A 13160-nucleotide genomic window follows, 5' to 3' on the forward strand; every position below is an offset into this window, starting at 1 on the left:
GGTTTTTTTTAATCTTTTCCTTGCAACATGGGCAAAAGGTTCTAAAATTCGATTTCACCTTCTAAAGGGCGCAATCAACCGGAAGGTAAACCGGGCTTATTAATTAGGCTTTAGATCGTAATCTAACGGATATCGAGAAAAGGTTGTGGGTCGGAATTGGTTCATAATTGTAAAGAAAGATTAAGAAAGGATTCTTTACAAGTACTCATAATAAACAAAAAGATAGTAAATATTCAAACACAGTGTGTTAAGGAACATCCGAAGGATTAATCAGGTCTTATCGGGTTTAAACTCAAAGCTATGTGTTTGTTGCAGTTGCCTTCTTTTCCCCCGTTTTTTATCACATAAACGAGTTTTCCACATCGATAAGCTGATTTAATTAGTTTCTTATTTGTTAAGTGATTTGTGGTCATTGTTTGTTTTTTTACAAAGCATGACTCTAGTTCTTTGTAAAATACAATATCGATTAAGTGGCACGTATCCACAGAAAAAAAGTCACCCGAAAGTGCACAAATCCGTCATCCATAGAACAAACGACTGTAGACGAAAGGACGGCAGCCGAACGAATACCTCTTCCCTGACATAATGATTGATACCTTTGCAATAGCTCTGTGGCCGCATGCCCAGCCACGATTAAAAGAAATGAGGTTTTTGCTGAAAGCCACAAAACGCAAACGGAAACTGGACCGGTTTCCGGTACCGGTTGCGAAGGAAAGCCGTATCACTTCTTCATAAATCAAGAAACCGAATCCTTTTTGATTTATTTTATCCCAAACCGTTCACCGTTGCTGCCACTTTGTGATGTGCGCTAGGGTAAAAGTTTGTACTTAAAGTAGAAAATAGGGAAAAGTTGAAATATTTCTTATTCTCTATTCCGCTTTTAAACATTCGTACATTTTTGGAAAACATTTCCCTTATTTTCACAAACTCATCATCTAGCGATCCCGTGCCTTATCATCTCACAAGGGTTGTGTAAAGTGGGAGGAGAGCTTTTGAGAGCCTTGCCCGCGGGTATGTCAAGCTTACGGTGTGGAAAGATGGATGGGAAAATTCAACTTTTCTATCCTGCCATTTGAGTAAAGCTGGGAGACAATCCAGGACAAACAGCGTGGGTCCTGCACTTCATGCCAACGTTCAAGTTTTTCTTTTCGTCATAATTCCCCAACGGCTGAATGTAGTGCAAAAAAAGTTTAATTGCATAGTGGGATGTTTCGAACGTTTATCGAATTAAATTTATATTGGAAAAAAATATGTTTTATTTAGAAATAGTTAGAACGGAAGCTGAAAAGGTGTTTTATACACTTCCTCATTAAAAGGGATTATTATTAATATCTCTGCAATATCCTCATCTGATTTTCCCCTTTAAAGTTTCTGGATAGCACAAATTAAAATGGAGAAAAAAACCAAATTAATGCCATATGTGCTCTATAGAAATGGCGCAGCTTACAAATAACTAAAACAATGCACTACTTGGAGGCAATACCAGTAACGTCCTCTGTGGTGTCATACGTTCTGCAGTGCGAAACCGTGAAGCAGTAGATTTTCTTTTAATTTGCTGCGTTTTTTTTTTTCAAGGTTTTCCCTGTCCATCCTGCACCTTGCGCCGGAATGTTGGTAAGCAGGAAGAATGGTGAGAAAAACGAACCTATTTTTCCCACTGTACGTTTGTCCACCCCCGTGGGAAGACTAATGAATGGCAGTCCATGGTTGCGGCACAGTGCAGCGGTTGCATATGTGCAGCATAGTCCGATGCCAAACCGTAATGCAGTGGTCCTACATCGTTCTCCTCCGGTCGGCAGTTCATAACCCTGTTATCGTTATTTTTCTTTTGCTTCCTTTTTTGTGTGCTGTTTCATAGGGGACCACAGCCGTTTTCTTTTCTGCCGTTAGCGAAGTGTGAATTGTGTTGACATACGTTTGGACAAAAAAAGGAAGAAGAACAACGGTGAGAGTTAGAGAATCATTGCAGGAAAACTACTGTCGGAAGGCTGTACCAGGAAGGTTGTACCATTTTGCAGGTACCTTTTCGGGTGTAGAATAATACCTTCATGTGTAGCGCTTCCGAAACTCTTCATGATCGCTAGAAGCTGAAAAAAAGAAAAGCAGAAACGCAAAAAAAAGAAAGATTTCGCTCTCCAGTACCAGCCATTTTGCATTATATTTCCGCGAACACGCCAAGTAAGCTGCACAGAAACCACTACACCAAAGTGCACTTAGTACAATCAAAATTTAATTGGATTACGAAACGCAGTAATGGGATAAACGCATTACGGTCACCAGCCTGGGCGCAAGAGCATGCGTTCACAGCGAGACCATTCAGGGCGTTCAATTCGCACCAGAGCGATGGGCTTCGTTTTGCAGTAGATTTGATCGCAGTTCGCTATCTTGTCGTCAAAAAAAAATGTTTAAGCGCCTGTGTCTGTCACGAGACAACGCTTACCCACAAATGGTGTCTCCCTTGTGCGTTTGAAACGCTTCATCGTGGAAAACGGCGCGTCAGAATGGCCGACGGTCTTCAAAAACCGAAAGACAAACAATCATAAAAATAAGCAATAAAATCCGCGTGCCTTCATACTAAGCAACGACCAGACGGAAGCAGTTCCTTTTACTGGCCCCCCTTTGTCCCGACCACCCGATCGTCGGCGGTGCTGTTGACATCCGTGTGACCACGTTGCCAAAAATTCGCCGAGTGGCCGAATGGCCATAAAGTGAACGATAAATTGGTTATGAGTTTGATTGGCGCCGAAAATGCGTTTTTGCGAGCCGGAAACGAAATTGCTAAGCTCGTGCTGCTTGTCCAGTGGAAGGAGACCGAGAAGAATTGGAACGAACGAAGGAACTCCACCGAAGGAAAGGAATGTTTGATCATGGTTTGAGGTTTTTTTTTTCTTTCTCCTATTTTTGTTTGGTGAACAAATTTTACGATGTACTAAATTCCATCCCGCTCCCGGATCTCGGGGACTGGGTGAGATCAAGCTCGTGTTGATTGGCGCTTTGGTTGAGGGTGGCTAAAGTAGCTAATTAAACATTGGTCCGTGGCAAAGTGGAACCACTCGATGACACCGGTAGATAGCTTCCGAACTTTTGCACATTGTTACCACCGCGATGTTTGCTTAAGTTTCGTTGACAGTGGAAAGGAATGTGATTACTTATCATTTGAACATCTGGTTAAAGTAAGTGACTAAGCGACTAAGTAGTTTGTAGTAGAATTTAAAACTAGAGAAGCAGGTTTTGGAGTTAATATTTAATATAACGTAAAAAGATATTGTACCGTTTATTATCATGTTTCGACACATGTCACGTCTATTTCCGTTGGAATGAGATCAGGATCAAATTGTAGAATTGGATCTCAGAACGGAGTTCTCCGACTTCAATCTTGGACTATCTGAATATCTTGGCTGGTATGCAGATCCGGAACAATAATTGAATAGGGATTCTTCGGAATCCGAATATGTCATGATCACAATCCCAGATTAAGGGACAACACAATAATTGAGGTACAAATCCTTGGGAACCGGATGTATAATGATAAGAACTTGGGATCAAAGTTTAGCTTTTTCCACATGTGTACTAAATGAAAAAAATTTCATTATTTTTTAGGTAGTCCAAAACTTCACCTATCTTGGGTCAACGATTAGCTATGACATTATTGTTGAAATAGACTCCAGGATTTACAGTTTAAAATTGCTCTTTTATGTTTTTTTTTTTCAAGAAAAAATGGTTTTGGTTTAGTTTGACAAAACAAAACTCGCAGTTCAATGTCAAATGCAAAATTGAAGAGAAACTAAATCGTAAAAATGATTACTTTCAAATAGCATTTTGTTTAGACATCTTTCTATTTACCGTCTTATGTTTTCCCTTTCAGTCAATTTGTTTACCACAGCCGCCTACTTCAACGGTACCGATCGATATGCGGGCGTGCAGGAACTGTTTTGAAATGTAATTAAAACCGGAAAATTGTTTTCAAATTTCCCACACTTATCGATGCTTCATCGAACGTGTAAAACCGCGCGAGAAGAGTCTCACTCAGAAAAAGAATAAAAAAAACCAACGGTGACGGAAAAGAAACCGAAACTGTGAAACGTTTGGCAAAAGTTAGCCAAAAGTTGTAAAAACAGTCCCACTCAATGTCCGGACGACTGGTCCGGTGCGTTCGGTACCGGCTGTAGTAAAAAGATGAGCATTACAGTTTCGGTACACAGCGCACACATTTCCCAGTCCACTGACGCGTTTTCCCAGAACCAAACCGAAACCGATACGATCACGACCCCGGGTGTCCAGTGGGCCGACAGTTCGGCGAAATGTGCGGTACTCAGCAAACGGTACCCAACCAACATACGTGAGCCGGTTTGGTAAGTGTGTTTGGTGTGGTTTTCCACTTCCAACCACCTGTTTCTGTTTTTCCCCTTCCCGATTATTGTTCGGTTGCGCATGGAACGATGGGTGGAACATGGACATATCTATCGATTGCGAAGGATCGTACGAATGGCGCACTTGGATTCGCGTGAAAATCAATGTATTTTTCTCTCTCCCAAAATCGCAAAACCAACCAACCCGTGCTTTCTATGTGAAATTCTTCCATTTCTTGTATTAATTTTCCACCTCGTGACTGTCCATCGAATGAGCGTGAACAGTTTGCGAAATTGGTTAAAACAAAAAAAATGGGAAAAAGTCTCCACGGTGTTCCTTTCAGAAGTCAGTGGTCACGAATCTTAACATCCACATACACACCGGCAAACAGTAATATGGTTTTATTTGTTTTTCCACCCAAAAGAAAAGGGGTGCACATCAAATGTTTTCCTAGCCGAGTATCGATAAACAAGTGATGTTTTACTGTGGGAAGAAAAAAAACACATTCCATACCGGTTTTGTGAAGTGGTTCACCTTAAATGGGTGACCTCATGTCTTCAATTGTCAACGAAGATTCGGTTGGTGGATATTGATTTTGTACCTTTCTGCTGCTATTTCTAAGAAAGAAATACAACTAATTATTAATGGCTGCCAATGTGATCGTACAAGCGAACTCTTTTCCTAATAAATATTTTATCTCGGTTTATTTTAGATGCTTCCCCTACAGGTAAAGGCAAACAATACGCTACAATTAATGTGGAATAAGCGCAGAAAAGAAACGGCACAAAATAAAAAACGCAAATGCTCACGCAAACAAAAAAGAATCACACCCATGCTTACGCACCGGCTACACAGTGCGCCAAATATCAGATGTCGATGGCAGCTCCGTAGCACTGGTACTGCTGCCGGGATGGACAGACCGAACCATCCTCAGCATCGGTTCCGCGCAATGTAAACAAGGTTGTAAATATGCATAATTCATCCCCCGGTGCGCCCGAAGACATCTGTTCCCTACGATGGCTGGCCGGTTACGGCACAACCGGCTCAAAACAAATACCACCGTCTTCGAACACAGCAAGCAAGAGAGAGTGAGAGAGAGAAGGAAAGAAAATCTTGCGAAAAATAAAACACCTCCACAGTCATGCAGCTCACCCTTGGGTAATTTGACCATTTTCCGTGTGCAGCTGTAGGTGTGTGTGTGTGTGTGTTGAGTTTGAGGTAGGACAGGGTAAAGATACGAGGGATGTATGTTTGCCAAAAGACCGTGAATTATTAATAAGTGACTGTGGATGGCCCCGGTGAACCCGAGACCCACTGTGTGTGTGTGTGTTGAGGTAACGATGTTTCATTTTTGCACTAAACTACCCGGTCACTGTAACCCTTCGCTCGTACGCTTGTCACGTGGTGTGGCCCACCCCTAACTCGGGGTGAAAAAGGAAAGCTGAAGTGCCTGCTGACTGCTGTCTACCATCGGAGTTAGAGGATGGACACTAAAAGTCAAAACTAATTTTCTAATAGCTCAAACAGCCAGTATGTGGGGACGCCATGCAACAGGGAACATTCACGTGGGCCGGGTTGTGTTGTTTAGGGTACCATTTAAGTGCCATCGGTCTACGTGTCCTACGGTTTGCGACACGGCAAAGGAGAAGCACTGGTTGATGCGACGGCGATGCGCTTGCCGGTGATAGTTTTCGTGACAATAAGTCATCTACAAACTGGAAAGGCGTGAAATGATATCCTTCCCGTCGTTGGTACACGTCGTTCGTGTCACATCGGGTGGGTGAGTGAGACACCGGACCACATGGTAGTAAGTCGGTGAATAAATTGACGATTATGATATGGAATAATATTTCTTCTTTTGTAAGGTGAATTCTGTGTTTTAGTGATGAGTAATGTATTGTTAGGGTGAGCAAATTATTAAGACAGTAAATAGTATTATTTCATTTATAAATGATCTAGCATGCCTGAATAGTTTAAGATTGTCAGGGAAATTAAATTATTACTTTCAAAAATATGCATATTTTTTTTAAATCGAAATGATAAAATACATGAAGCATGAAGCTAAAATAAATTAAATTTGATTGAATCATAAAAAGGATTTTTCCTTCTTTTGAAGAGTGTTTTCCAACTGATTTGAAGAGTGCTATTTTGCAGAAACAATTAGATAACTGAGTCGAGCTATTCCCAAAAACTTAAGTCTTTCAACTTTATTATTATTATGATATTAATTTTAATTCCGATGCTCACTTTATATTACTCCTGAAATGATGATGTGAGACTCGGAGTATAAAGTAACATTATAATTTTGGAGATTTATCTTTAAATTCAACCTAACGATTCAATTTCGTTAGTCACACTGTAAATCGCTTAAGAAATTATCATCTCCCAGACACACACGCTGCCATCATCATTCATAACCATCATCCGAACAGCTTTTCCGCTAGCGTTTGAGGAAATCTACAGACACACAGCCACACAAATCTGCTCCACGCAAAAGCAGCCCATCTAATCAAGTGATTAAAGCGAAACCACCATCACCGGCGGGTTTTTTGGTTGCGCCACCCGGTCACCGGAAAGTATGATTAAAAAATCCCTCACCGTGAACGTGAGCCACGGGGTTTTTTTTACAGATGGGGGTTTGTCGCGTTTTTTTTTTGTTGTGTGTTCGCTCTCGATTTTGGTTTCTTTTTCTTCGCTCGTCACCGTTACAGAAGACCTACGTTTCGTTACGCTATACATATGTATTTGTGTGTGTGTCTTTTCGGGGTTTGTTTATTCGTCGCCCTGACCGATTCGGCAGCAACTCCGTTTACTGAAAGGTGCCCTCAAAAGAGTCGTCACAGCAGGCTTGCCCGGGGTGGGACGGATGATAGCTTTCTCTTTCGCGCGAGCAAGGGTATAAGTTAACAAGGACATCGTGCAACCGGCTTGGGGTTGCTTTTCGGGTGTGTTTTGATAGTTAAGCTTTTCCACCGTCCGTTGGGGTTGTACAGGCAGGTGAAACACCAGCCGTCTCCACCGTTGGGATTGTACCGGCGGGTGAAACACCAGGCGTCTCCATCCGTGCTTTACTCCACGCGTAAAAGTTACGCGAGTCTCGGGCGCTAGCGTACCGGGTTTGCCACGTGGCGTGACGAACGCTGCCTCCTGCTTGCCCGCTCTGCAATTCCGCAAATCCCACCCACCCGCCCAACCGGTGATGGTTAATGGATTTTTCAAACATTTCACCGGCTACACGCAAAATTACCATAACGTGTTCATTTCGGATGCTTGCTCGCGGTGCCCGTGGAGGGAAGTGATGGAAGAATTCCCCTCCTCACACCAGGTTCTTCTTCAGCGGCACCTTTCCGCAGTAAGCTTGGTGTGAGTTAATTCGTGGTTTAAAAGGCTGCGACAGACTGATTGGCAGAACGCGGGTATTTTAGACGGTGGATAATTTAAATTGTCACTCCATGCCTGTGCCCGACCCCAAACAGTGGGTGGCTTTTGTTAGAGCGCGGTTCGGCACGATTGCGTACGGTGCAGGGGAAAAAACGATGGTTAGAAAGTTTTAGTTATTCCCTCCCTTTCCCGGAAAGAGTTAGTTGGCCGTAGCGTTGGTGTTAAGTGTTTTATTTCGATCACGACAGACAAAACTCTAGTCCGCAGTAAACCTTTTTTGTCGTATTGGTGCCTTTAAAATGGGGTTATTAGGATCGGGATTGTAGCATAAGGGTGGGAGACCGCCAACTAGTACAACAAACCTGCATGCGGTATTATTAATACGGGAATTGGTAATCTATGTCATTAACACAAGGTGCTAATATGGATGAAGATCATGATATCATTTTGAAAACACTTTGCATAAGAGTTTGTTTTTCTTTAGTTAAAGAATAATTTAATTTAATATTTTATTGCATAATACTTTTTCTAATAGTTTCCGTTTTATGAAAACTTTTCAAAGAGGTCGATAAATAATTATTTACCATGTTTTGTGGAATAAGTTTTATTAAAATTGCATAAATATTCATGAGGTTTCAATAGCAATATCAAAACTTAATTTCCTGTATCAACCTTGAAACATGCTTCTTCTTAATAAGAAAATCAATCATGAATCAATTCGTTAATCCATGAGTAAGACCTTCAACTGGCGATCAATTTAATTTGATAGATGACATTGGTTGACGTTTTCGTTTTTCCCTGCGTAACTTGATTCTTCAAAATTTAATAACCTCGAACTTTTTATTGTCATTCGTTTGTAAAGAAGCGTTTTTTTTTGCTGATTCGTTTGGGCTGCTTCCTGCTGTATCAAATATAATTAAATTCTGATAAAGCACCTGACCTTCATAAACAATGTACCATCCATTCCTGTTTGCGATAGAACGTTCGAATTTGATATGATTTGTTCGCTTCGTCTACTTCTCATTCCAACAGTGATTGAATTTTGCGTTATGAGATCATTCTTCGATTATTCGAGATTATTTTCCCGCAACGTGTTGTAATGAGTCGCACTGCAGATCTAGATCATTGTCAAGGAATTTGTTAACGAAGGAGCTCAACATAGCAAAGCAAAAAAAAAACACCTTCACAAAACACAAATCTCCACAATCCTACGACAATCGATCGGAATTCATCAACGTGAGCGCGCAAGCGGTACTGTGGCGAAGGCGAAATGGTGCAAATTTATTCACTCACTTGATTAATTAGCTGTGGAATAATTGGATCGATAGCGTCAATTTGATTTACTTTTCTGCACCGGTGTTCGATGGATGGGCAATCGTATCCCCCAACCAAAAAAAAAAAAAACATTGATGAGCAGCATGATAGCAAAGGAAACAATTCGAAAAGTTTTCTCACACCGCTTCGTTTTGACGCTTGTGGGACGCGCTTCAAGCTCACGCCAGGAACGGCAAAGTCCCGACGAAGGAGTCCCGCATTGCCTCGTTCGAGTCACGCTGCGGCACTGATTAGGTAACGTCTTTTCTCACCGTTTGGAATCACTCGTGGGCAGGGGGCAGGAAGAGAAGCAGTCAGGGTTACGTACCACAATAACAACAGACGCTGAATAAAAAGAAGCAATAATAAAACCAGGACACTCAAGTTAACAGTTCACCGCACGCCATCTTCGACTGCGGGAAGAATTAATGCCTGTCAATGGTTTCGTGATAATATTTGCTGCCGATTTCGTTGTTGTTGTTGTTGTTATTGTTTGGCGAGAACTTTCTTCTAAGAAATTGACGAATAATTAATCAGTATTGACTGTCAACGGCAAAATGGTGCGAACGTTCCACTGAATCTGTCGTTTGTTAAATACATTTTAATGAATTTTTAAAGTGCAAAAAGCGGAGATAATTGGTGGAGTTTTATATACTACGGCCAAGTATTTATGGCACTCGTACAGGTAATTTTTGGGGCGGCCCGGTGGTGCATGTGATAAACGGAGTCAGTCCACACGGCAGGACCGGGTTCAAATCCCATCCGGACCGTTCCCCCGTAGCAAGGACTGACTATCCGGCTACGCGGTAAAAATAAGTCTAGTAAGCCAGAAATGGCCGGCATGACCTGCAAGGTCGTTGAGAAAAGGAGAAGAAGAAGACAGGTAAGTTTTAATAAGTTTTTAAAAGTTATGTTATGCAATTTGTTAATGTTTTAAATTTGTCCCAACAAGGTGCATAATTTCAGAGTTTTCATTACATAAAACCCAACAAAAATGTTAATTTTATAACTTTTAATATCTCAATGTAGCTAGGCGATGTATTTGAAGCAATTGTTTAAGTTAGTGCTACTTTAATTAAATATGTACTTTAACCCAGCTGGCATGGTAAAAAAGCACCGTAAGAGAAACTTTCTGACACTAGCAGCTCCCAATAGACCGCCCGGTAAATATCAGGACACTTATTTATCATTTTTCCACTACCACCACCCCCCTGGTACGTGCCGACTGGTGGAATACACCGCGCTGGAAAACTTACCCTGCAATCCATCGATAGCAAAGGCCGGTGGGAAAATACATTCGGTCATAATTCATTTCACGACCCGCTTTTGCTGTACCCCAAACCCCAGCCCCCATGCCAATGCCGGTTGGAGCGTTCGGAAAACTTCACCAAACTTAATCCCAATCCAATCGTGAAAATGCTACTTTATTTCGTGTTTCCTACCCATTGACCATCAGGTTTGACCCGATCCGGACCCGGTACCGATAACGTGAGTAAGCGGATGAAAATTAACTCTCTCGCTCTCGTACGGTGGTGTGAGGTTGTCGAAAATGGCCCTCCAAAAAAACCAAACCTTCCCTTCAAAACTATGTGCGTGAGGTTGCGGTATGGTTAACAAAAAAAAATACGGAGAAAGGTTTGGTCTTAAAAGTATGCCCATAAATATAGCTTTGGAAGCGCTCGTGATCACGATCATCGAGGGCAAGTAAGTACCGGGCTTGTGGCTGTTAGGAATCGAAACGGGGACAATGTCGAAACGTCGACCGAAAGGTAAAGCGATGATGAAGGAAAATGTATGGACGGTACCGATAAGCACGATCAAATCACGTCCCGATAAATAGTATGACCGGAAATATTTATGTAAGGTTTTGAAAACTAGAGAAAAAAAACGGCTCAATGTTTTATTTGTTTCGCAAGGGTTTCGATTTACCACTATTGCACCTAGGTAGGAACTAGAACCCTGATTGCTATTTGTGTCATAATAATGTTTCCGAAAGGCCAATATTACAACGCCATTAAAGCAAGATTAAATTGTTCAGTTGGATTGCTGTAGATAAAATAAATCTTTGCTTAAACATGTTGCTTAAGAAATTGTTAAAAAAAGTATTATTTAAGTAGTGAAGAACACGGCACGAGAAATAATTTGAAATATATTATAATTAGTCAAAATTTATTTATCAATACGGCCAGGCCGTTCTATCAGAATAAAAAAAAATTATAAGTCAAAATTTACTACGAAATACCTAATGAAATAAAAATGTTTCATGGCATTATTTTGCTGTTTATTTTCATGGCTCAAATCATGAAACAAGACTTTCTTTAACCAAAACTTCTGATTTCTGATTCCAAATTATGATCGAAAAATATTTTTTATTTTTTATTTCTAATAATTAATTACGACGGCATTTAGCTTTTAGTTTGGACAGACTTTTTTTTAAAAGATAAACATTTAATTCATATCAAAAGTTTTATATTTTATAAACATCTTCTTCTTCATTCTTGGTTCGGATAGGATTTGATACCCGGACCGTCCCCTATACTCTAAAACTGTATAATCTGTAATAATCTGAATAGCATTTAACCAAAATCAACATTATACTGTTATACTCATAGTGAACTCGTCCAAATCTGATTGCAATTGAGCTTCTAATAATTCTATGAACAATACAATTATATTACAACAATACTCTTTTGCTTTTGCTTGAAAATGGCTTTAAAGCTCATACCATTTTGTAAAAAAGTCAACTTTCCTATGGACAGATCAAAAACCCTTTCTCACCAGCAGATGAATCAGCATTTTCAACCCAAACCAGAAGTGGTCGAACGGTAAAACATTTTGTTGCAATGTAACGAACCAAACAAAGCAAAAACATAAATAAATGAAACATCCAGAAATTCATCACTTATCATACTGCAGCAACAAAATAAAGCTATCCCACCAAGAAGCGTACCAGGGAGGGCGGGATGGTTTTCGGGGCAAGGATGATTCGATAAAAAGCAAATTCTGACCCATTTGCGACAAATTTAGTCCCAACCCATTCATCTTCTCGCTTCGTATGCGAAACACAAACCAGGATACCGATCGGTTCGGTGTAAAAAAAAAAATAAACGAACGAAAACTGAAGGAAGAAAAAGCTCCCCGGTTCATTTGGTTTAAACGTTGTTACATCATACAATTTGTCCTGTGCTGTTCGTATACGCGCGAGGATTTGGACGGTGTTCGTCTCTGGTGTTTTCCATTCCTTAAGCGCTTAGAGCTTCTTCTTGTTTTTTGCTTGTTCCTTGAAAAAAAAGGGGCTCTAAAGCACGATGCACAGAAGTCATCCGTGTGGAACGGCAGGCAAAAGGAAAAGGACCCCGCTTTTGACAGGCGTCGTCTTTGCTCCATTTTGAAAAGCTCATCCAGCATCCAGAGAAGCACACCGACACTGGGTGGGGAAAAGTTTCGCATCCATCCGTAACGCAGGAAGGTTCACTTCTCCTGGTAGCCATGTGAGTGAGAAGGGATGTTTGCACATCCGCAAACAACCCGGTGCGAAGAAAGGATCACCCGGTTGTGCTTGACTGCATTGAATGAAATGGCCGATGCAGGGGCCCAATGTCTTCTTGGCTGGGAATGGTGGACATTGGGCAAGAAGGAATTCAGGGGTTGAGATATAAATAAATAGTTACAAAAGTTTGTCCCCTACAAAAGGTACAGAGCACTACACTTCAGCCCTATCTAGGATGAAGGAAGGAATAAGGGATGGAGGGATGTCGTGCACGGGAACATCGTGCCGGAGGCGATGGATGAATGTCACTTCGTCACATGCTGGCAGCTAAGGACTTTATGAAAACGTTGAAAGAAAATGCATGTCCTTGGATTGGGAGTGAAAGAAGCTGGCGAAAAAAACTAAATAACTTTTTTACATTTTAAATATGTTGTAGTGACTCTTAAAGTATCTCGAAAGGATTAGTGGAGTACTCAAATGGATTAGAAAATATGATCGTAAAATTATGTTTTATTTTACGATGCATTTTAATGTTACTTAACAATAAAGAGCAATTTCCATTCTCATATTCAATCATGATATCCACGACCGCAATCAACTGGAAATGGATATAAACGAAGCAAAT

At 40.9% G+C, this 13160-nt stretch overlaps 1 protein-coding gene across 7 annotated transcripts in view; it reads right to left on the reverse strand.

Annotated features, from left to right (window-relative positions):
* The window catches only part of LOC125768589 (potassium voltage-gated channel protein Shal), a 97363-nt gene that overhangs the window by 41271 nt on the left and 42932 nt on the right, over nt 1-13160 (reverse strand). The gene's annotated exons all lie outside the window — the stretch shown is intronic.

Source organism: Anopheles funestus, chromosome 3RL (assembly GCF_943734845.2).
Source record: "Anopheles funestus chromosome 3RL, idAnoFuneDA-416_04, whole genome shotgun sequence".
Taxonomy (NCBI): Eukaryota; Metazoa; Arthropoda; class Insecta; order Diptera; family Culicidae; genus Anopheles; species Anopheles funestus.